The sequence below is a fragment of the Convolutriloba macropyga genome, chromosome 1 (genome assembly GCF_964194025.1).
Source record: "Convolutriloba macropyga chromosome 1, txConMacr16.3, whole genome shotgun sequence".
NCBI lineage: Eukaryota > Metazoa > Xenacoelomorpha > Acoela > Convolutidae > Convolutriloba > Convolutriloba macropyga.
In genome coordinates, this window is record NC_134468.1 from 604,433 (window position 1) to 631,308 (window position 26,876).

The 26,876-nt window shown below is 34.9% G+C and overlaps 1 protein-coding gene across 1 annotated transcript in view; it reads left to right on the top strand.

Moving 5' to 3' along the window:
* The first annotated feature begins 3,673 nt into the window (after positions 1-3,673).
* LOC142354904 (costars family protein ABRACL-like) overlaps positions 3,674-26,876 on the top strand; it is a 33,891-nt gene continuing 10,688 nt past the window's right edge. Inside the window, exon 1 of the mRNA XM_075407265.1 lies at positions 3,674-3,685. The gene's annotated coding sequence lies outside the window, so the exon portion shown is untranslated. The remainder of the gene's footprint in view (positions 3,686-26,876) is intronic.

The following is a 26,876-nucleotide window of genomic DNA, read 5'->3' on the forward strand; positions in this document are numbered from 1 at the left end:
ATGGTCTCTATCTTAAACGCCTTAAAAGATACTGAGCTTTACTGACTGCAGAAAACAGGCTTGTGTATAGTTGCTCCCATTTTCTTAAACATTCTGAGAACACTTAGACTGTTAAGCACCAAAATGTTAGATGATGATGATCATTAGACAAAATTGTCAACCTGTCCTACATAAATACGCAGCATAAATTGTTCCATGGAAGTTGGTCAGAATTTGAGGATCGCTGTTTTCTAGGCTGAAATGACCTACCCCAAATAGAAAGTTAGAGAAAACTGGAAGTTTTCCGTATTTTTCCAACGTAAGAGCAGTTTTTCTGTCTTCTGAGAGAAAATGGATAGATTGGGAGGAAAAGGGTGGACTCCGTATACTTGCGCTGAACGCCACTCAACTGTTCGGTTGCTTAGCAAAAAGAGGAGCACTTCGATCCAGTAGAAATGACCAGGTCTTAGATTCTCAAAATCAAATCCGTGCTCAAATTCTCCGGCAAATGAGCTACTAGTTTTCCTTCCATCTTCAATGAAGTGTTCTGTTGCATCTCTACCGTCAGAGTGCAACACAATCAGTATTTTATTGATCTGAGATGGAGCAGTGACGTTGAGATCAACGACTCCTTGTCCTGGGTTCTTTTCATCAGACATAAACTCAATCGAGGCAACCGCTACTTCTGAAACGAATGCATGCCATCAGCCTCAAACTCAGGCGTTGCCAATTTACGCTAATTAAAAAAGCTCGAAGGTTTAACATTGATTTTATTATTAGTTTTCTTTCACATTGGTTTACGGCTCAAAATCTGCACAACAGTTTAAAAAAAATTTCGACAGCTAAATTCAATTTTTTTGACATTACAAACTTTTTTTGTATATTGATAATAGATACAATCTGCGTGGTCTCCATTATTAAATAATCTTGGTTTATCTTGATCTAAAATTCAAATGTTTGCTGATTATTTTTTATTGCCAATCGTAATGTTTTCTCCAATCTTTGATATTTCTTCCTCTCTCCCTCAGCATTTTACCTCTCGTTTTTTAAACTGCTTGCGTTATTGAACTTGAAGTGAGCACAAGTCCCCTCCTGTTAGATGACATTGCTTAAAAACAGACATTAAAAAACCTAGAAAATGGACTTCGGATCACGGCGTGGGGAAAATTGATGTCAGAAAGCATTCTATCTGTTTTTAAAACCATAAAAACTTTCAATGAAAAGTTGCTTGCCTAAGTCTCCACGAAAAAATATTGCAAAATTTCCAAAGAACATGAAACGGCACTTTGATCCGATTTCTACAAGTTCTCTATATCAGCAAAAAATAAAAAAAGTTTTGTCCGGGGTGCGCATCTTGTACTTGAGATGAGACTAAGAAAAATAAAAAAAGAGAAAAACTGCGCCCACTACCTGACTATTCATAACCTTTGTGCCAATAATAAATATCTTATATTCTTTGTACATATATAACTGAATTAATTTCTGTGAAATCATGGGACTTTTAATTATCCGATAATTTAAATTATCCAGTTTTAAATTATCCAATTTTAAAATATTTAGCTTATTAACAAGAATATGGTTCACACAGATGAACAACAAACAACTCATTAGATGGCACATACAAATTTTTGAAGAATTTAAAGACTTTTGAGACGGCTCATATTGAAGTTACAAACGATAGACTTCTTTCCAATTTCCATCCGTTTGATTTTACTTCAATATTCAGTTATTTTCACTCCCCGCTCATTGGGTGAGACAAAGTATAGGTAAAAGTTCTCAATACATCCACTCATCGAGTGACAATAGTTCACACAGCCTCCCTTCTGGTTGGGTGAATAAGTACTGTAAAACAGTACACTAGAGGGCCCTTGCTGAGTGCATAATTGCCGATCCCCGAACAGTGGTGATTGATAAGGATTGCATAAGTTTAGTGAACGACCAGACAACCCCTGAGCCTGGAATGAGCAATTGCAACTTAACAAGCCAAGGGATTGAGTGTTTTGTTTCCAAAGTAGCTGATATTCCACCAAAGAGTTAGTTTGCAAAGGAAACAAATTGTGATCCTCATTTGTGAGCATTTATTGCCTTGGATGAATTATTGCCGTTCATCTGCCGTATCAAGAGCGTACTCTGCCTATGTAGCCGCATTGGTGAGAACGTTAGACTGAAGCGACTAAGTAACAGGTAAATCAAAAGCAGTGGGTCTGCTTGTTCTCCAGGCCGGGACAAAATTGTACCAGGGGCTCGAGTGAACCTAGGTAAAACGTTATTTCAACTACTCGAAAAAATTTTCAATGAGTAAGCAGATGTTATTTTGTCTCGAATACGGGTGCGCCTTGCCATTTCGTCTTTTTGCTCATGAAACTCAATTACGTGATCACTATAGACATAAGGAACTCCTGCACTACAGAACGGGCATTTGCTAATTCATTACGTGCCATATGAAGCCCCAGTGTTGAAATGGGGGAGCAGACACTCTTGCTCCATCATGTGCAACAGACAATGACGGATTCCTTTTTAGAAAGGTAAGCTCTACCATGAAATTTTTTGTTGTCAAAAACTTCCTGGATCATCTTTCGCGAAAACCTTGGAAAATGAGTGGTAAAAAAATGGTGTAAAGTTTCTAAAAAACTTTTCAATCTTGAGTTTGATTTTGAAAGATGCTCTTCAGAGGGTAAAACAGAGCCAACACATAACGCTTCATACTTCGCATTGAGGAAATTCGAAACCTAATAGATTCATGGGTAGGGTTGCTTGAATCCAATATTTTTATGAATCAACAATTCCAAGGGCGTTCTCAAGTTCTGCGCAATGCTGGGCATTGGTTTTTTAAATAATTTGTTATTCACTCTTCTGTAAAATTTCATGCAGACAAACACTGGGAAAACTAGTGTAGCTCAAGTGATTGCATTACCCGAACTATGACTTCGTTTTTTTATCAAGTCTTTCTATTTCCACTGCAGACCACAGTTCACACCTATCGGCCCTAAGGTACAGGCCATGATTTGGTCCGAGCTCGCATAGAATGTTCCAAGATCTGATGAAATTGTCTTCAGAGCCCACCAAGACACTATCTTATAGGTACCAGTTGTTTTGTTCTAAGTTTTGCGATGATTCATGACTTTTCTCTCTAATAGGCCAGAGTGTAAGAGAAAAGAGCAGCGGGTTGCCTTGTTGGACTCTGCTTTCACTCTTCATATCAAATTCACATAAGATTTGTTGATTAGTATCAGGCGTTAAAATAGCAATTTAGTTTACCATTTCGCTGCGATTTATGGAATTGAATGCAGTGCAAAAATAATTTGCAAAACATTTGAGGAAATTGGCGAGGTGAGTATAATGTAATGCTAAAGCTTAGTCGAATGTATTATGGCTTGCTCGCCGTCCTTTACTTGGACACCCAATTGAAGTTGTTTAAAAAGGTCTACTGTTTCTGAAGCTATTAGCATCCTGAGGATTTCCCCGACTGCTATTGAGTCAATACCACCTCTCTTTTTCGACAGAGTTGATAACCAGGTCCTGCTTAGAGCTTGCGCGAAACTCAATAAAAACATATAATACAAGATATATATGGACATTCGGAACTTTTTCATTAATTGCATTAAATGTCTTTTTTATAATTCATTTTGCATATTTCAAGAGATTGTTTGTCTTGGCCTTAGAAAACCCAATATAACAATATCTTATCCCTAGCAACTTATTAAATCAAATGACTTCAGAGAAATGCTAGCTATAGTGTAAGGTGATCTGCTTTACCTCCTTATCCACAATCCTTTTGTTAGGGGAGCAAACTAATCATAATTACTATAAAGTAGACTCCACTTTTTTGCGATGGTTCCGTTCTCATTTCTAGCACAAGGTCACACTGAGTTTTTTTGCCATTCTCAACTTAATGATGCACGTACTGCATAAAACTTCTCAGCTCAGAGGAAACTAAAAATGTCAAAAAATATAAATTACTTAGGTTCATTGAAATATGGTCGGAACAAAAAATGTGGGGCTAACAGAGTTATCACGTTTCTATAAAGTCTAGGAACCGTAAAAATTTCAACGCTGAAGGAGGAAAACGAGAAGCTAAGTATGACTGACAATGCCAATTATATGGAAATATCTGTTCACTGCTTTTGAGCTCTGTATCGAATTTGATCGGAGCTCTTTTGGTCATGTTTAAAAGCTATTGGAGATCTCATCACAACCCGGATTAGAGTCCCATAATAATCAGAATCATGAAAATTTCATTATGATTTTTTCCTGACCAGAGTTCTGATCATGGCACTTATAAGACATTTCATGTTAAAATTCAAAATAGAATTCTGACCATAGTATGAAAATAATGAACTTCAATTCTGTATTTCCATGTACATTATGAAATTTTTGTCTGTTTTTGAAGTAGACCTTGAATTCGAGAAGTACATCATTTGTTGGCTCACTTGAGCAAATCTTAATATAATTGCTAATAATGATATGAAGACTTGGGAATTAATTTACCTTACGACAATGAATGAATCAAGGTAAATATGCAAATTAAGCGATCAGATGTGTTCCTACCCTTGCACCCAATCTGCTCGTAGTACTCGAAGTCAGGCTCACAATTGCAAGTGAATGAACCTTCACTGTTCACACAAGTGGCATTACCACTGCAAGCTGGCGGATCAATCATTGCACACTCGTCAATATCTAGAAACGAAAACAATGCTAAGAAAAAAATTATATATATATATATATATATATATATATATATATATATATGGAGTTTCAGAATGGAGAAACATATGAACAGCGCATATATGTGATAAAATGCGCTGTAGCTCTTCTATGTGTGTGGACCCGGCCAGTGGGGAAGAGCGCGGAGTGTTTCAACGTCGAGCACGAGCAAATACCGAACCAGGTGGGTCACAGGGTCCTGCAGTGTATCTAGCTTAAGCGACACTGTCGGATGTAAGACTCTCGTCAACAAAACTTGGGGTGTAGCCGACCCCAAAATTAAACTTCAGGCGATAAAACTCCTTCAAGCGGGCAAACGTTTCTGAACGATACTTGTGGAAACTCGGTTGCTGAGCGATATAGAAACAAACCTGGGCCCTAGGAATTATACATGCAGTGAGTGTGGGAATGGCATGTATACAACCAAGGCAACCAAGTAAATATCTACGATCGATCGCAACCAAGGTAACCAAGCATCACGCACGAAACCAACCCCCCACTTGACGGTGTCCAGACCTCCCAGCGAGGTGTAACGGAAGAGAACAAGAAGAAGAAGAAGGAAATGCGCTGTCTAAAAGCAACCAATTGCTTTAGAACTGTGTAGAAGAACTACGATAAACTTATGATTTTTTGATCGAAGCAGCCCAAAAACTAAATCGAAGGAAAAAAGCATCAATAGTTGCTGGATACTTTAATCAGATAAAAGCGCGAACTGTCCGGAAAAAAAGAAGTCTCCAAAAATGCATATTGAAAAAGCAATTTTTAGACTTCTTATCAATTCTTTACAACGCTAAAGTTACTGAAATTTTTTATAAAACTATTATTCTTGTCATGTCTCAAAATTAGGGCATCGTAACTTTTTTTGAAATAAGTTTGAATTATCAACCAAACAATTTAAATACAAAACAAATTCCGGAAAATTCTTTAAAATTTTAAGTAGCATCAATTTTTATTCAGCGTTAAAAGTCAAATTGCAGCTATATTCTCGACCTTGACACAAATGCCGATCTATTGCCAAAAATCTTCTTTTTAGCCGCTTATTAATCATGGAATCTAATTATCAAATCCAACACAGTCGTCGGTAATGATAAATGTTGACTAAAAAGCATCCCACTATTTTAAATAATCAATCATCGTTTGATTCATGTGTTGTAATCTTATCAAAGAGAGACTTTAAATTGACTTAAGTAGCTACCTCATTCTAAGATTTTGACACAAAACTGTATAATTGTGCAGTCGACTATATAATACATTTAGATAATGGTGACCATTTCATGGTCTGAAGACTGCCATTGGCCTCGTATCACATATCTCAAGTTCAAATTGGACAGATTGTTAATTGAAAATCTTGATCGGAGAAAAACAACATAGGAAATTATGGACATATTCAGAAGAAAAAGTTTCCAATGAGAGAACAAAAAACGTACAGAATCACCCAAAATGAGTGTAAAGAACCTTAATTTATAATATGTGATTAAATTCAAAATAAGATGGACAATTGTTCAACTTAGACGACTTTGTAAATGCAAAAAAAAATCCAGTTTTTTTTAACTAAAACAGTTTTTGGTTCCATCAATTGAGGGCGATTTCCCTGGGAATTGACATAGCTTGCAAATCACAGTAGCTATGCTTCGTTTTGGAATGAGTTGTCTGGAGGAACTAAATGTGAGGACCAAAACTTTCCTGGAGGACTAAATGTGATTGAAGTCAAAATCCGACTAAAATGTTTTTTTAAAAAAATTTGTTAAGAAGACATTAATTATTATCAAACTTTTGTCATGCTTCGTTTTTTTTACTTGATTTTTCCTTCAGCGATGAGCTAATAAACGGTATTGATATTGTTTTTTCATTATTTCTTATTGTTTTTAGGAGCGTAGTTCCCATCATTTTTTTCAAGCTCCATTTTTCCTTTCAAAATATTGCTTGCCGTTCTTCATTTAATCCTTATTTGATAAACTGCCAGCAAACTTCTGTCACACTGTCATCCTGCTTGCGCACTTCTTAAAAGTGCTCTTAAAACTTTGTTATGTTTGTTCTGTCAAAAAATATTTAATCATAATATTTGAGTGGAAATGAGAAAAACAATTCCAGCAATTACAATATCCTAATTCAATTTTTTTCGTTTTTTACAGCTATCAAACACAGTGTGACCCAGTGATCGCTAAGTTTTTCTAGTCAATTTAAAAGATTGAAAATTTTAAGCATGGAAAAGCCAACGAAATGGGAACTATTTTACAAAAAAGCTAATTTTTTTCGCGATTTTTTTAAAATTTTAGCTTGAGTATTACTAAGATATATTTGGCTTTCTAGTTATGACCCTTTCATCAGCTTATTAGGGACATCTCCTATTTGTAAGGACCATTAACGCATTACTCCCTAATGTGAGCTAAATGTCGTTCACTGTTTTGATGGAAGAGGCCATGAAAATACCTTGACATTTGGATAGGTAGGTGCCATCGAATGTGTAGCCTGGATTGCACATGCACTTGTAATTTAGCTCACTATTCACACATCTCTTGGAGTTGTCTCCGCAAATATTGTCGAATAAGTTGCATTCGTTCACGTCTGAAATGTTTCATACACAATTGGAAGATCCATTCTGATTTTCGTCCAACTCAAATCAGACACTCTTATAAGACTATTTGACTCATAAGACTTATTTCTCATATTTGAGTGGAACAAAATATATCTCACTACAATCAATGAAAAAAAAATGTTGAAAACACGACAAATGTCTGAAACAAAGGCTTAAGTTATACCTTCCATCTGAAACGGAAAAGCTTAAAATTCTACAGCAACATGCATAGGTTTCAATTTTAAATCTATCAAGCATTTCATGATATTTACGGTTGTTTCATTTGTAATTGTTGAAACTCTTTATCACGATGCTGACTTCAAATAACTAAGCATATACTATTCAACGAAAGAGTTGAGCAAATCTACGCCGTAAAACGTACATTTTTGGTATTGTCTTGTTCCTGGGATCTTTAGCGTAATCAATTTGCCATCAAAATTTTTCATTTAGCCTAAAACTTTGCTGGAGTTTCTTTTATAATTAGTTAAGACACAATTCAGAACTTCCAAATTAGGAATCCTCCTTAAAACCATAATCCAGTAAGGTGCGAATCTGCCAATTGTCTTCTTATTCTGCCATTATTATTGCAAAAAAGTTATCACAAAAATTGCAAATTTTCTTAAAAAATTTACAAGTCCAAAATGGTATCACCATTGCAATGATGCTGATTTGGATAATTGTCAGGCTCAGCTCCAAGAAGACAGTTTTCACACACATGCCCCTCAATCAAATCAGTGCAGCCTTCCCTCATCTTTTTGCACTGTTTATTGCCTCTCCGTTTGCACGTACCCTCTGCACCTGATCAAAAATCACAGAAAAATTTTAAGAGTTGGAACCGGAAATCTGTACACCTCCACCCCAGTTTTTGGAAGGGAAATTCTGAGCGACCCCAGGTTTTAGCACAGGGTTAGGGCAACACCTACGTTGACCATGGACCCAACGAACGGTATTGCATCATACCTACAAGAGTGGCTCTTAGCACTGATATGGTGCAAAAAGTTCGCAAGATTTTTATCATTTTGTTGAAGCCGTACAAACTTTTATTATTATTATTATTATTATTATTATTATTATTATTATTATTATTATTATTATTATTATTACTGTTGTTGTTATTATTATTATTATTATTATTAGTATTTTTTTTATTATTATAATAATATTATTATTATTATTATTATTATTATTATTTTTATTATTATTATTATTATTATATTATATTATTATTATTATTATTATTATTATTATTATTTTTATTATTATTATTATTATTATTATTATTATTATTATTATTATTATTATTATTATTATTATTATTATTATTATTATTATTATTATTATTATTATTATTATTATTATTGGTTTAAGCAGCATTTAAAATCTCAACAGTGCAGGAAAATTAAAACAGATAAGTTTTGAGTTTTCGCTTGAATAAAATTTCAGATGGTATAAGTTTCAAAAGAGCGCAAAAGAGAGTATATTCTACTCAGAAGCGACGGCATGCGAGAACGAACATCTTCCAGAACTAAAGCGAAATTTGGGAACATGTAAATTTTAAAAATATTGGGACTTTGTAACCATCGTGTTTCGTTTTATTCAATCCGATAAATATAGTGAGAGTTTGCCAGGTTGATGCACAAAGCGAAGCGCATACAATAGGATTTTGAAGATAATGCGTTGCCTAATTGGCAACCGGTGTAGCGTAAGTTATGACGAGGTTGGTGTTGAAGGTGACAATCGAAATATCAAAGGCACGGCAGAGTTCATTATTCGCTGAAGTTTCGCTAATAGAAAGTTTGGCAGGTCATAATAAAGCAAATTACATTAGTCAACACGTGACAGTAGTCAAACCCTAATTAACTCAATTAGGACTGATGTTTTAGCTTGATTTCGAATTGACCATAATTTTCGGAGATAATAAAAGGAATTCGAACAAACAAAGTTAATCTGTCGTTGCAGAGTAATTTGACAATCAAATTAACAACCTAGAACTTTTACCTGTTTTGTGTAGTTACCATTTTCTGGCAGACGTAAAAGACCCATATTTAACAATTTTACAATTGCGAATAATCATATACTCACTCTTATCTGCATTCAATTTTAATTTTGCATTGCTAAACCAACGTTAAGTCGAGGTCAAAATATTACCAAACATGCTTTTACTGAGGGTCGAACCGAATACAAAAAGAAGAGGGGTATCATCTACGTGGAAAAAGTAGTTTAATTCTAATTCTTTCAGCTTATCTTCTAAAAGCAACATGTAACAAGACAAAAGTAAAGTACCAAGAACCGACCCTTGTGGCAGACCTGTCTTAACTTCAACAGAAAGACATCCATTTATGACAACGTGTTGCGAGCAATTCGAAAGATTATTTGAAATAACCAATAACACAACAGATTGCAAACCATTCTTTTTCGCTAATATCTCAAATAAAAACTGATGATCAACTATATCAAAAGCTGTGGACAAGTCTAACCCAATATACATCACGGAACGCGACTCGTCCAAATAACAAAGAAGATCATTAAAAACTTTCACTACATCCGTTTCTGTTGAATGAGAGCAACGAAAAGCAATCTGGCACTTGTTCCTGAGATTATTAGATTCCCGATACAAATTAATTTGCTCATAGACAAATCTTTCAACAACTTTTGACATGAATCTTAGATTTGTCACAGGGCGATAACTAGACAACAATTCAGGATCAAGGTTAGACTTCTTTATGAGCGGCCTCACAACCCTTTGTTTGAATTGATTTGGAAAGTACCCTGTCTGCAGAATTAAATAATTATTGCAATAAAGTAGTCCGGAGAACCTGTCAAAACAATTTCGCATAACCTAGTTGGTATTACATCATTCGGTGCCGTATTGTTCGAAATTTTTGGTAGAAGTAATTTCAAATCGCTCAGTGTAAAACCTGAAAAGTGTCCAGGGTAGCTGTATTTGAATTATTAAATTTGACCCATTCGTTGTATTGAACCTAACACCGTTACTAATTTTTTAACAAGAAAAGCATTAAACTTCTTTGCTAGGCAATCAGGCTCCCCTAGTGACTGCGGCTGGACAAAATTATTTTTTCCTAAGAGTTGCTAAAGTATAGAATACCTAACACGCTTCTTTTCACTAGCGACACATTTGTCAAGGTATTCATTTTTTTGGTAAACAGCTCAAAATACTCCAGAAGTGAATTAAAAAACCGGCTTTTGTCTTGGGAATTTCCATTCTTTCTATAAGCTTCCTCAAAATTTCTTCTAGACCCTTTCATGGTTCTTAGCTCGTCGTTACAGAAAGGGCACGCATAATTTCGAACATATTTAGTTTTCAGAGGATGGTTGTTATCGACATAACTAACTTTGTTCAATAAAACACTATTCCAAATATTTTCAGGATTATCTCTGTCGATCGGAGCAACAATATTCCTTGCAAACGCTTCCACGTCAAAATTTCTCCAATTTCTGCACGAGGCCTTCTTTATAGCTCAATTCTCGTGGTTTTGCAGAAGGTCAAAGTGCACAACTCCATGATCAGAGCTTGTAATGAAATTTAAAAGAGTTTCTGATACTTTAACCTCCTCGGATGTTATAACCTGGTCTAAAATTCCACCACTTTGATGAGTAGACGCAATAACTTGCTGTTGCAAACCAAATTCATCCAATAAATAAATCCAATTTCTTGGCGCATCATTTCATAGCAGCATAGAAATATTGATATCACCTACAAAAAGTATATTTTTGAACAACAGCTCTTTCTTCTCAAAAAATGATATTAACTCACTTATAAAGACACGAACATTGGTATTTAGTCGTTTGTATATACAAACCAAAAGGTACACCGAATTGCCAAGTGTAAAATCAAGGGAAGCAATCTCTGCGTTTGTTAAACATTTGTTTGAAAAATTATCGACACGTACAGTTCCAACATAGAACACCGCTAATCCTCTGCACATTTCTTTTTTTTCTGTTTGCACTCAAGTAATAATAACCACTAGGGCAACACTGCTGGAGAAAAAACGCATCATTTGAGTTGTCTCTGATCCAATTTTCTGTTAAAATTATGGGGTTAAAATCATTAGCTTCAATAAGATTTCTTATTTGCGAGGTCTTGTTGCGAACCGACCTTGCATTATGTAAACAAACTTTTACACGGTCACTTACGGATTTAACATTAGATAATCATGTATCAAAGGAGGCCAGCCCCTCTCTTGCTTTCTGATTCAAGAAAAATGGAAAAAAACATTTTCGGGCCAGAAATTGGGAGATTCAACTTGATCGTTGTCAAATTTCAAAACGCAGGGGAAAGATTTCAGACGAGACTCTTCTCTGGATATTTCACGAATATTTCACGAATACACAGTATATCAACTCCATTCGTCTTGAAATATTCTGTTATATCATCCGTTGAGACAGAGTTGCTTAAACGACCCATGTAGAGATGCCGTCTTTTCGGTGGTCTTTTAATTGCGCTGACTGTCATCTGATGATTAATATTTGTGCCCGTCTTGAAAACTTTTGGTTTTCTGTCTTGGGACTCTTTGTCAGCAAACAAATTTTCATTGCCTACAGCACAAGATTGAACATGGTTAAACAATAAGGATATTCTCAGCTTCAATCAAACTTAAAGTTAGAGTCCATTAATACGGCCGAGCGACCAATAGTTTTGACAAGTTTATTGATGATTCGTATATATTTAACAACCAGGCCGGCATAAAACTTGACAACCAGGTCCTGAAGGTTCGGTTCAGCTGATTTTCTTGAGCAGCTGCATTACTATTGTTAATGTAATTTATAATAAAATATAGGCAAATCAACGTTTTTTGTTACCAAAGCCACAAGTAAAAATAATTTTTAGCTCCTTTCAGCGCAAATCAAAAATATCTATATCTTTTAACTAAGCTCAAAGTGGTCACTGAGTACACAAATTGATATTCGGCAGTCAATTAAACAGAAAATTTTTAAAAATCAAAGAAATATGAAAATTTACACAAACAAGTGTTTTCGACTAGTAGGCAAAATCTCATAGTATTTCACCGAATGTGTACTAACAATTTTCTTTATTAACAATTTTTCTCCGAGACTTCTGGAATTTCTTTTTCATTCTATCTCAAAATTAGTTTCTGTATGCATGTGATCTTAATAAAAGTTTTTTTTTTCAAAAATCACCGGTTATTGCAGAAATTATTATCAATTTTGAATTGTGAATTTAGTGGCAAAATTTGGGATAAAAGTCCCTAACAATAAGTTTGAAAAGTGTCGACGTCTTATTTTTGTTGACGTCTCATAATTTTTTCGTATTGTAATTTTCATCAGATTTTCAGGGCACAAAGTAAACGCTAAAGTACGTCAAGATAGGGGTAATGTCTTTGAATTTATTAAAAACTAAATATGTGGAAAATGAGGGATTGCCTCTTTCTGCTTTGGTCTTATAAAAGTGAATGTCCACAATGCCCGAGCGTGGGTGTAGAAATTACACTTTTCTTAAACACTATAGGATGTAGCTGAAATATTGTTTTCAGCACTAGAAAAAGGACACAAAACAAGAGAAAACGCAAAATAAGCAAATTTATCATAAATCAGATAAAAGGTCGTCGGGAATTTCAAGTCGGTTTCTAGTCTCAACTGATCATCACAAGTACGTGCGTCAACAATAAATATTATTTAGAGTTTCTCTCTGTTCAAAAAGTTCAATTTTAAATGTTTGTGTTTTTCGATAAAGTTTGAATGGAACTTCTGGCAACTAAATGTTAATTGTTAATGATAATAAAGCAAACGTTAGATATCGGTTTTAAACTACCTTTCTCGACCACAGTGGGACTTATTAAAGTGCTTTTGAACAAGAAGAAACAATTTTACACTTGCAAAGAAATCAATCAAAAACGGAAGCCATATTAGGAAAAACATATCAAACTGCTGTATTGCAAATCTTTGCTAAAATTAGACTTCAATCCAATGTACATTCTAATTCGATGTTCAGGAATTTATTGAAGAAGAGATTTGAAAAGCTTATTTATCAAAACAAAAATCACACTCTAAAATGGCATGACTCAAGTTAAACTCTTTGGGTTATTGGTCTTTTGTAGTGTTATTTAGAAACAACGCCGTGATTAGTTTTCCAGTTTTTTTATAGATATCAATATCTTATCCACCGCATTGAAACAATGGAAAAATAACCTTTATGCGACGACCGCTTTCTTTAAAATCGTCCGTATTAGAAACCTGTTATATCTTTTATAACTGAATAAGTTAGGATTCGCGGTTCGAATGCTTGGTCTTAAGAATTGAGTAGCAAGTGCTGGTCAAATACAAAATTACTTGTGTATCGTGAGTTATGTTTATTGGAAACGCGACGCGGATCCACTGCTAAGATTAACTTAGGGTTATGAAGAGCAAATGCAGAGTAACTTGAATTCAGATTGACTAACTGAGATTATGATTACTAGTAATAAATCGATATGAACAAAATATGAAATAATTTAGTAGACTATCGGGAATATTAGTATAGGTGAATAAATAGAAGTCATAACTTTTAGTTTATAAAACACATGATATAATTATATATATAGAGGGTAAATAATTTAGTACACATAAAGGTTTCGATATATATTTAGGTATCCATATGTATCACATTTCCCTCGTGACAAAAAAAAATTTTAATGTATTTACAATTTTTAGTATCTGCACAAAACATGAAATTGAATGAGACGAACATAATTTAACTCAAAATGTAGAAGTACTACTATTGTTAAATAATTGTGTAAATGTAAAGCGAATACGCGTTATAATTTCAGCGTGTGAAATGAATACATTGTACTGAATAATTTAAATGCACAAACAGAAATAAATGGATTCGCAGGGCGAATACTGAAAGAAATTAAAGGCTAACAAATGAGGATGAACTGTAATGAATTCAAAGTAAAATTAACATTATATTTGGATCAGCAGAGCGGGAACAAGACTAAATAAATGAATGCAGTTTAAGACAGTTTTACTAAGTTTTTGAATTTAAATTTCATTTTCAGCATCCCACACCGACATTTCTCGTTCTTGCTCATATTCGAAATATCGAACTCTGGGATCCGGTGGTGAAACTTGTCCCAATTGTAAGTCGGGTCTGGGAGGTGACGGGATTCGAGATTGTTCCGCCGTTTGTATGAGGGTTACCACCGAATCGGACTGCTTTGTTTGTTTCTTCTCTTTTTTATTCTTGCGCTTCTTTGGTTGAGTAGAACTTGTTGAAGCTAGAGAACTTGTAGGAGAGATGTCAGCATCTGTGAAGCCGTAGAATTGGGGTCGATTGCGCTTGCGGCCTTTTGTTTGGTCGTCCTGTGTCTGTGCGGGGGGTACTTGTGATGTAGGTGTAGTAGGGGCCGGTACAATTGAAATGAGAGGCTGGTTTTGAGTTGAGACGTCTTCTTGGATATCAGCTGTGGGAACATTAAGGCGTCTTTTGAATTGTGGTTTATTCGGCTTGCGGACTGTTAATGCACGCGAGACATTTGAATTTACAGAGGATACTACTGATGTAGTATCACGTTGGCGATGTCTGATCTTGATTTCGCCCCTCTTTTGTTTCTTAAGATCGTTACTATGCTTCGCGATCTTAAACTCTGTGGTTTTTTTGTAAGGGGCAGGGCGGCGCTGGGCATATACCCACAAGTTGGTGGATCGTTCTGCTTTAGTCCCAAATTTTGCGAGATCACTATCTCGGACTTTCACTGGAGTTCTGCCAGGCTCGTTAATTATTGTCGTTGTTGGTGACGATTTGGTGACGAAGGATCCAGATTTTAGCACTTCGTACAGGCCCGCCAGTTGTCGTTTTGCTCTTTTCTTTTGCGGTAATTTGCGAGCCAGATTGACGTTATGGGACTGTTCTGTCCTGGGGATAGGGTCTGTGATCTGCGGATGCGTTATAAAGCGGGACTCTTTGATGTCGGACTCCCGATAGCGTTGTCCTGCGTCTAAGGAGGCCTGGCACATCTTCTGCTCTATCTCATTTGATGCGCGTTTCCAGTGTTGGATTAAAATGAGTATTTTCCGTAGCGTTTGCAATAACAGTTTTGATATGTTCAAAATGTGATTGATGATTCTCATTCCAAATAAATTTTTCGTTTTTTTTTAATAAGGGTCGAAGAGGGTGACATATTTTGGCAAGATTAGGTATAAATTTGCTTAGATGATGCACACTACCTAAAAATGACCGTAATTGTTTCAATGTTTTTGGGGCTTTAATTTCCGCAATTGCCGCTGTTTTAGATTCGATAGGTTTAACACCACTTTGTGAAAATGTAAAACCAAGCCAATTTATTTGATGTTTTGCGAAGTGGCATTTGCTTAAGTTAATTCTAAGATTGTCTGCTTCAAATTTTTGGAGACATTTGTATACGTATTTGAGGTGCGATTCCTGGGTGCCTTTGCTAACTACGATTATGTCATCCAGAAAACAGTATGTGTCAGTCAGCCCAACCAATGTGTAATCCATTGCCTTTTGAAACTCGGCCGGCATATCTGTAAGGCCATAAAATCCCGTTTTAAAACGATACGTACCCGTTGCTTCGCCGCAAATGATATTAAAATTACAGTGGCATGCCGTATCGGGATGTAGCTTTAATTGACTATAGGCGTATTTTAGATCGATTGTTGAAAAATATACATTATCTCCCAGATTTGAGTTATTAATATGTTGTGAAATTGAATCGATGAGGCTATCTATGTTTGGCATTTGATACTTGTTTTTGTGGATCGCTTTGTTTAATATTTTCGAATCAAGAGCTAATTATACAGATTTGTCCTTTTTGACCGTAATTACAATGGGAGAAATGAAGTTTTTATCCGAACATTCTTGTAATTTTTTCAATGTGTCCTTGTTCAGAAAGTTTCTTTAGTTCGGCGGATACTTTGTCTAACAAATTTATAGGGACACGTCGGCCTTTTTGATGTGATGGGGTATAATGTTTGTGGAATTTTGAACGAACTGTATGGACTTTAGACTTACCAATTCTGGAGATTAAGTCGGGGTAATCAATAGCAATCTGTTTTTTGATTGGGCAATATTCTTGATCTACCTGATTGATTGTTACTTGATTACTTGATTGATGTATTGAAATTCCAAGAGCTGGAAACAAATCTCTACCCAATAGAGAGCGACGTTCGTCCGCCACTACTTGAATTTCAATTGGATTCGCGTACCAATTGCTGCTTTGAATGGAAGTTTGGAGGATGCCCACCGTGTGAATAGGTTCATTTGAAAATATTTTCAATTGTTTAGGATTTGCTTCGCGTATCCACTTTGATTTTGGATCATGGGAAATGATTGAGTTCGCCAAGGATTCATGTATTGCCGAGAGTTACAGGAAGGTTGGTTGCGTCCACCGAAGTTGCGGAATCTGTTGAAGATATGACTGCTACACAGTTATCTTCATCTGAAGAATAGTTTGACTCCAAATCGGGATCAAAATTGGCCGAAATTTGATTGACATCTTCATTTTGATCGTCTTTTTCTACGTTATTGACTCGCGGTCTAGGTTTTGGGTACGAATTGGGATCTTTAGGTTTGCGACAAACCTTTGCGAAGTGGTTCTCAATACCACAGTTATTGCATCTTTTTCCCCGAGCGGGACATTTATTGCGATGGTCGGAGGTCCAGTTAGATCCACAGAAATGACAGGTTGTAGGCTTTTTCCGTGCGGTTGTATTCATATTGGAAAAAGGGGTAGCATTTGCGATACGTGTCCGTTGTACTTGGTTAACCGTTGACTGTGATTCAGTTTTGCTTGCAATCATTTTTAGTTGGTTGAGTGTACCCATCTCAATATTAATTGCTATTGCCAATGCTTTTTCTGGGTCTACTGTTTCTTTAAGAAGTTCCTTCTGAATGTCTTCATTTTGCATATTCGCGATAAAGACATCCCGGATGATAGTGTCCCCTTTACCTCCTAGGTCACAGTTTTCCGAAAGTTCTTTGAGATTTCCATAGAACTTCTCAATAGGTTCTCCCCTTTGTTGTTTTCTTGTGAGGAAGAGGTATCTATCGAAGGTTATATTATGGATCCGAATGAAGGTTGTATTTAGAACGTCCCAAAGATCCTTCGTTGAGATTGTTTCGAGGTTAATGGTTGAATTTTTTGAGTTGAATACACGGCGCCCCTCCATGCCTAAGCTCAAATACATCAGAGAGGATGCTTTTCGATCACATAACTTCCATGGTTTGTCACCACAAAGTACGCCGATTGTCATGACACGTTGACATTGGTTTTTCCTCGCTGTTTTTGCCTGTTCATTGCGGGTACGTCGGTCTCGTTCTGATTGCGCCGTCGGGTTGTCCACTGCATCCTCATATGCTGGTTCAGGAGGCAGGAGTACATGTTCTGGAGGGTCTACCAAGAGAAGGTCCACTTCAATTCCTTCTCTAGCGAGGATTGCGAGTTTCAATTGTATTCTCCAAAACTCCCAGCGAATTGGGGGTTCTAGTGTCGCCTTTTCCCAAAAGGGTTGAACTCCAAGTGGGGACTTGCCGCTGTCCTTTGTCGCTGACTGCGCCATGTTATATCTTTTATTACTGAATAAGTTAGGATTCGCGGTTCGAATGCTTGGTCTTAAGAATTGAGTAGCAAGTGCTGATCAAATACACAATTACTTGTGTATCGTGAATTATGTTTATTGGAAACGCGACGCGGATCCACTGCTAAGATTAACTTAGGGTTATGAAGAGCAAATGCAGAGTAACTTGAATTCAGATTGACTAACTGAGATTATGATTACTAGTAATAAATCGATATGAACAAAATATGAAATAATTTAGTAGACTATCGGGAATATTAGTATAGGTGAATAAATAGAAGTCATAACTTTTAGTTTATAAAACACATGATATAATTATATATAGAGGGTAAATAATTTAGTACACATAAAGGTTTCGATATATATTTAGGTATCCATATGTATCACAAAACCACATTTGGGTACGTAACGCAGAAAACTTGGTATGGAAGTTTTGCAAGTGTTTGTCAGTTATCGGAAATTTGACTCAAGTGTGTAACCTGAGTCTTTATTTTAGCGTGGATCTTATATGTAACATTGACGTTAAAATAAACGCCTATTTATGAAAGATCAACGCTAAAGAACAGGAAAGTTTTTTTAACACATTTACTGTTGATCTCACATACAATCACCCTTCACCGTTAATCTTACAAATTTTGATATTACAAACTGGCTGAGCAGTAACACTTTAGCCCTGTCGGTATCTAACTCTAAGTCGAATTCAGTACTGAGTCAGAGTCTAATTCAGGTCACATTTTGCACTGAATTTGTCTGAGCTAATTCAGTGATTGAATCTGAATTATCTTTTGATTCAGAAGAATACAGAATATTTGCTCTGATTCAGAGAAATTCAGAAATCATTTCACAGTTGGTTCTGAAATCCTTCTGAATCAGTAATAAATCTGTGAAATTGTTCTGAATCAGTACTGATTGTCACTGAACTTTAGGTAAGGGTGAGTCTTCCCAATTTAGTTTTGTTACCTGAGAGTAATTGATGTTGTGATAATAACTGCAGCAGCTCATCACTGCAGTGTTGTTGTTTACTGGTTATTGCCACAATGCAACTTGAATATGGAATTTCCACCTCTTCGTGGAAAACTTGTGCTAGCGAAAAGTCCAGATCAAGACCACAGAAATTGATGTTTTTACAAAAGATACTGAGTGACACGTTGTATTTTCTGATATAGTGAAAGCACTGATTGCGATCTGAAGTGATCAAAAAAGTGTCGACCAAGTTGACAATAGGCCAACTAGGAATTAAGAAGTCACAAACTTCTATTTCATCTTGCACAGTTAAGCTCACGCAAAAGAGACAGAGCATTATCAAACCAGAAAAGTGTTGCCAGGCAACCAAAGTTTCTGCCATTTTTTATTCTTAACAATCCACAATTTAACGAATGAATGAAGGAAATTTAGGAGAACATAAATTGTGATATTAATGATTTGACAGATGATTGTAAAAGTTGTGTCGGTTGAACAAACAAAGCACATCTGATTTTCAGCTTGTCAGTTAATTTATTATGTACGTTTTAATAAACAACAGCTCTGGCAGGCAAACTACCATTTCTTGCGTCACAGGAAACAAATATCGAAAAAACTGTTGTTCTTCGGGGAGTCTTTGAAACTATGACAGCCTAAAACTACAAAAATATTTCTCTAGCCCTAATCAGTAAAAGATATTTTTTCATTTTGGAAAAGTTTTCACTGATGCCATTTTGAAATAATTACTAGCGTTCAATGAAACAATTCCGAAAAAATAAATTAGGGAACAAGAAAATTTTTCCAGTCAAAGTGAAAATTGCAAACAGTTACCAAAACCGACGTTTTTACAATGTTTTCTTTTACAAGAAACAAAAACATTTTATATAAGATAATAAAGTCAATCTACAAAAATCATGAGAAACAACGAAAACAAACAAACGTTTGAAATTTGACTGAAAAAATATTTCATTTCATTGAAAGACAGATTGTTTTTGGTACAATAACAATTGAATAGTCTTATATCACTTTAGCGAAATTTATCTGCATAGAGCAGTCGTAGTAACATATATACAGTGATTAGCGACATAATCTCCTCATTATATATGAGAAACATGAGATACCTAAAATTGTCGAGGCACTCGAATATTGATACTGAAAAATTGCAGAGAGTTGTTTGTTTGATCAAAATTGAAGTTTCGTAATTCTTATTTTAAACTCAAGACTCACTCAACCACTCCACTAAGAATTGATGCCGTCGAAAACTTTCTGAAAGCAGATAAAAGAGCAGCTGCGCCTTGTTAGTGTCAGAATTCGCCTATAACATATCACGTTGAACACTGATTTAGTCCAAGTTACAGTCGATTATATAAATTTTTATTTGTGTGATGATTAACGTGACAAGTTTCACATTTCAACTAGTTTTCAACTTCCGATAAAACAAACCCTTAATAGAACGAGTAGTGTACAGCCTCAATAGAATTTATTCTATGTTCCAGTTTATCTTTTTAAACTCTGCTTTTCCTATTTTAAGCTCTTTAATGTATGACTTCCAAACAATAATTACAAAAACTGGGCTCTTCACTCGTTTTTTGTAAAAACCGGCCCAAAATTTTACTAAGAAACAGAAAACAGAATATAAGGCCAAAACAGAATATAAGGCCAAAATATAAGGCAGTCATAAGAAGTTTTTCCGATTCCACTTCTTACTATTATCTAATTAAAACTGATAATTTATTAAAACGGCGACCCGATAAATTATTCCTATTCATTTTGGTGTAAAAACCGCGGGGGGGGACTTACACAAGTTGTTAAAAACAAGATTTAAAGATGGACTAAGAAAATTGGAAATTCATCAGTTCCTCGGGCTCTGGAAATAAGCCAAAAAAAATTCCATTAATAACTGGACTTTCATTCAAACTGCTTGAACAGTTTTAAGGCTTCCTTGAAGCTAAACGCTATTATTAAAATTTATCATGATATTAAGTTATCATAAAATCAAAATTATGCTTATTTCATAATCTAGTTTGGCTAACTCTTGCCCAGGTAATAAATTTAAGCAAAGAAGTAGATCCTTTTCTTTTTTATTTCAATAGAAATCTTAGACAAAACGCGATCGCCTTCCAATAGCAATCCACATTGAAAAACATTTTTTTTCTTTTTGTCAGCTTTGGCTAATTTTGAGAACAAATAAATAGAAGTGGTTTCACAATAACACCCCGACTCAGGAACGAGAACGACGATAACAATAGAAACAACAATTACGGAATACTGTAAAAAAAATCGGCTATTCCGGCAAAAGCGACGGTAATCCACAGTTCCTACAGAAAATCGACGCTTCTTGGGATCGACAAAAACAGACGAAAATAGACGCTTCTTGAGTCGGTTTCTTTGCTATTTCTCATCACGGGTTTTGATTGTAAACACAGGAAGAAAAATCTATAGAGGAAACTTTTATAAAGAAGAAAACTGCTGGGATCATTAGAAAGCAACTCATATGCATTGGACAAAAATACTTGAACTGTTTGAAGTGTCACTTGATGTGTTACAAGCGAGGTCTTTAATTTTTTTTTGCTTTTAGGTATATTTAAAGCCGCTATCTGCCCTAACAAAGATTAACTACTTTTCCAAACAGTTTTTGCATTCTACCTCTGTTTGTGTCAAATCTGTGAAGGAAACAACTCCTCCACACTTATTCTCTCTTTCCCTCTCTAATGCGCAAACAAACTACACACTCACACAAACACACACACAAAAACACACACTCGTACCCCTACATAAACCACACACCACACGCACACACATACACATAAGCAAACATATACACACAGTACAAACCACGAAACAAAAAAAGTTATATATATATATATATATATATATTTATATATGTATATATATATATATATATATATATATATATATATATATATATATATATATGACAACTGACTTTTGATGATGGTTCGATTTTCATCATATTCACGATGGTAATATTTAGTGAAGATTTACCAAAGGCCGTTCCTAGAGGTTCTTATTCACTATTGTTGAGAAATATTGGTTTTAAATAAACTTTTGAGATATTCATCCTTCGGAGCATTTTTTAAAAACAAAAATCAATAAATTTTATGTGAACTGAAAAAAATAGGTTTGTTTTTGTCATCTTTCAAAAAAATCTTAGTTTTCATATGAAGACGAGATAAGTTTGAAGAGGTTCTTCAAAAAACAGACCATTTGAATTATATTTTCCAATTTTCAAAACAATTTGTTTAACTGTACTAAATTTTTCAAATTAGCTATTATCTTCAAAGTCTCTAACTCTTCTCATAAGTTTCTAACTCATAACTACTTCTCTATTAATTTATTTTAGAGATTATTTCAAACGATCTGCTCTGACAATATAGGGAATACAAATAGAACGACAATAAAAGATTTTCAACTTTTCAAAAAAGAACTAGATGGATTTATTGTTCTTTCCACAAAATAATCAATTTTTTGAAATTTTTGTTCAAATAGTTTAATACGTTACTTTTAAGCTCAAAATTGAAATTTTTTTCATAATCAACACTCGAGTGAAGCTAACTAAATTTACTACAGTTTTTTCCGTTTGATTTTACCTCAAGTGTCTCAATTTTATATCAATTTTTCCCATTGAAATTTTTATTTATCCCCTTTTTATATTTCAGATAATTTATATATAAATTAAAACTAGACCATGAGGACTAAAAAATTGTTGTTTTTCCTATACGATAAATAAACGAAAAATTAAAATTTGGCTGAAGAAAAAAACAAGCCTCGTATATAACCCCAGCACCTTTGCATAACTCACGAACAGCTTCGAATTTCCAGCAAGGAGTTAACCGTACAAAGATGTGAATTCAGAAAAAATTTTCTGCAGTCTCCAGACATCCTATTATTAATATTTTAGCGTCTTTGACTATTATAAGTCGTGAGAGACTGAAAATTGTTGTTTAATCTAGGAAAGTGTTATCTGTTGTTGTGAAGTTTTAGCAACTATGAGCTATTGAAAGACCATCAGTTTCCCATTGAGAGATATCATCTAAACAATTCTTTGCAGTAACAACAAGTTTGGCAGTGGAACAAAGTTTTCAATTTACATGGGAACTCTGAAATGTAGAAACTGTACTTTCTAATGTATTAGCGTTATGGAAAATCAAACTATAGAAATGTAAAAATATTAGAAGCGCCAACCGGAAACTTGATAGGCTTTTTCATGGTAAGATTTGTCGTACTTCTATGGCGATCAAAGTACATTAATCACAAATTAACTGAGCAACATCATTACATGAAAATATTAAACTCATTTCTCTACAAAAAATGGCTATTTATAATATTAATTGTACTAGCGTCTGCAATAGGCTCATGTTTCTTAATGAGGATTTAACAGCCTCGCTCCTCTTGGTTTGATTTTTTCACAAGTAGGATAGATTGAACTGCTGAATAATAGCTACCTGAATCGACACAACGAGCAGCTTCCTGAAAACGAACAAATTATTAAATAGATTGATATGCAAGGAAGACCGGAATTCTGTAGATTCAGAAGACATAGCGTCTTACAGGTAGTTGGCATCCCAATCAAGCGGTTCATTTGCAATTGCTACAACCGGTGAAGCTAGCCACGAACTTAAGAAATCTGAACTTTGTTTTTGAACAATTGTTAATTTTTATCTGGAAGAAGTCTACGCAAAATTTTTAAACCGAAGATTTTAAATTTGCAGCCAATACTATTACTCAGAGTACCGAGAAATATTCAACAGGTACAATTCGGATATTTCCCCCAATAACTGGTTATCTGCGTCAGACAGTTCCCTGTAATCTGATTTTTCAATTTTGAAAACACAAACACTACTTTAGAACACAAATAAATCCGTATTAGAACCACTGATGAGGAAAGTAGACGAGTCAAACTAACAACCTCCCATCTTCAACCGCAACTTCATTGAGGCATCAAAAGTTTTGAGCTGCTTAAGTTTCCTTGAGCCTCAAATGCAGAAGATGGACTATTTAGGAGAAAAACTGATATTTTGTCCTTGGATATGATATGATGTCAGCGTAGCTGTCTACTTTTGCGTAGAGAGCATCGACAACAGTTGTTTCAGCGCTTTCGATGCGCTAGCTCCAGCAGCGCATTCATAAAAAGGGGATAAAATTTTGCCTTCTAAACATCAATATTTCTTTGTTCACGTTTGTTCTTTTTAATAGATTCATGATACTTTTAGGCTTCGCTACGACATTCAGGTTAACTTTTCGCTAGCTGGTTCAGAAATTTTACATAAAATTTTTTTTTGAACCGGAATTGCCAAAATCCGCTGACATTGATATCTAATCTTGCGTCATCATTGTCTGTTGTCATTGATTTAAGAGCAAAGTTTTCCCCTTGCAACGCCTGAATTTGAGGTTCGATCTTGACATTACAGTTAATACTTAACAAAGTCGCAAAGAATCCGCGATGTTCATTTTGTCGCATAAGGGTAAATTTTCCTTTCGGACAATGGAAGGCATATGCCACAATGGGATTTACATTGCTTGCACATAATGGCATCTTTACTGTGTCCCAATTACAGCAAAGGGCAAGGCCACTCGCTTTTTGTTACGTCAAGGTCATATAGCTTCAATGAAGTAGCGTTCATTCAACTTGATTGTCAATTTCCACGCAGTGTCCATTTTTTGGCTTTGTCAAGTCAGCAAATCTTGCTCTTATTCAATCCGCTATTTATTATCGTTTTTTGTTTTGATATCAAATTTTTTCTCCATTTCTATTTCATGTATTATTTGTGGTTGCTTTAGTTCGGCTTCGGTCAGGGATAAAAAAGAAGGACTTGATAGTTAAATGATGTGTTCGTGTTTGTTAAAACGGTTTTAAGCATTAAAGATGTTCGGATCACCCTCCCTTATCAGCAACAAAAAGATCCGATATTTAGATTATTCATAATACAGCGAGTTGCAGTAATCTAGTCACTAGAGAAATATTAACCGAAAAAACTCAATCAACGAATACTCTGTCGACTATATATTGATAGGAATGATTTTTTTGCAGCAAAGTTACATCTACGACACACAGAAACAATTTGTTTTGTATATGAAAATTATAATATTAAATAGTTTAATCTGAGTTGAAACCCAGCAAAATAACTTCATTAGAAAAATTGGCGTCTGCTGGACGTTCAATACCGAAATTCAAAACTTTCTGACTACAAATAAACATATACTTAGTTTTTATAGACTTTAATTGGAGCTTATCCACACTGATCTACTTTTGCAGAGTCTTAAGTATCAAATCAATATCCCCAGGCGTATCGCGGCGTGGTAAACTAATTAAATAACGGTATCATTGGAACAAAATTGATAATTAACATCAAGACGTTCAAACAGAATCTTCAGAGGAAAAAGATAGCTTGAAAAAAGATCCCTAAGGAAAACCCAATTTCATAATTCTCAGCATCAAATATTCAACGGCATTCAAAACTTTCTGAGATCTACTACTCGGATAACTGTTTAAAAAGTTAAGCAAATTGTCTGTAAAACCCAAAGTTCTTTCAAGAATCGATAGAGATAATTGATGCTTAACGGTGTTAAAGGCAGCTGATAGATCAAATCTAATAAAAAAAACGATTTTTGTCTTGTCCACATTGAACAGAAAATCATTCGTCACATTAACAAGGGCTGTAACAATACAAAAACTTCCTGTAGGCACTTTGGTTTTTACTTAATAGACCTTTCTTTTCAAAGTGTTCAAGCAGTTGCAAAAAAGCTGCGCATTCTAATATGTTTGACATGTAACTTTTGATAAAGATCGATAATTTCATATATATTTGTTATCAGAAATTGCTTTTTTCAAGCGGGGCTTAACATTGACCATAGGTAGAGCTGGGGAAAACATCTTGTCTTCAGCAAAACATTGAAAAGTTTGAGGAGGTCGTAAACAAACCTGGAAACAACTTAACAAAAATTGTTGGAATGATGTCCAGAGGAGAGATACTGTTCGGCGACGCCAAAATCAAATCTCTATAATAAAAAAACATCAACTTTGGTCAGAACTTAATGACCTGTTGAAGATGCGATAAGAGTTTCCACTTTTGATATAAAGTGCGCGTTGAAGTTCTTTGCAAGTTGTTTTTAGTTATCGTTTTTTGAACGCTTAAATTTTTGAATTCTACATTCTGAACAAGAAACAATTTTAAGGTGGCAGACTTTTTACGGCTTAATTTTTCCATCTCAATGCACAGTCTACGCTTCTCTATGAATTTTTAAAATACATATTTGTAACACTTTCTACCTCATATTTTAGTACAGATGATTTCGAAGTTCTATATTTACGCTCCGTTCTTATCTTCTTTCGCTTCAATGTCAAAATCTTGTCGTCAAAAAATTGGCATATAACTTTAGTAAAAAAACTTTTGGAGTGATAAAGGTGAAAACCTAATTTTTCATGAAAAATTGGATAGATCTGCCATGCTTCTTCAATGCTTGAGACAAACTCAAACTTTAAGCATGGCTTCAATAACTTAACACCTCCTTCGGAGTTAAGCTTCCAATTTTTGCAAATCAACTGGTGTTGAGATCTGCGTTTTTCACATTGCTGAGGGAGAAGCAAATAAATGAATGGTCAGAAGAGTTAATGAAACCATTCAATATAACAAGAATTGAAACATTGTTTGAAGCTATAACATGGTAGAGAATCACATCACTTACATGCATTTTCTCGACGACGTGCAGAGGATCGCCGATATCTAGAAAATACAATTTCATATCTTCAATACGTCGCTGTTTAAATTCAGTGAAATGTGAAAATCACCCAGCAGCACAATCTTGTCGGTTTATAGCGTTTCCTTGTCAAAAAAAGTATAGAGATCAACAAAATTTTAAATTTAATCCAGGTAGACAATAACAGTTAGCATCCAGGTAGCCTTGTCAGTTACAGAGGCATAACAGCATTCAAAGTTTTCTAAATTCCACCTACTATTTTTAACGGTAAGTTCACTATAGAAAAAAATCCTGAGGACAACACAGCTTTAGAATAAAATTGCCAACTGAGTTGTTCCTAATTCACGACTCTATAAACAATTTAAAGCTAATTTCATTTACTTGC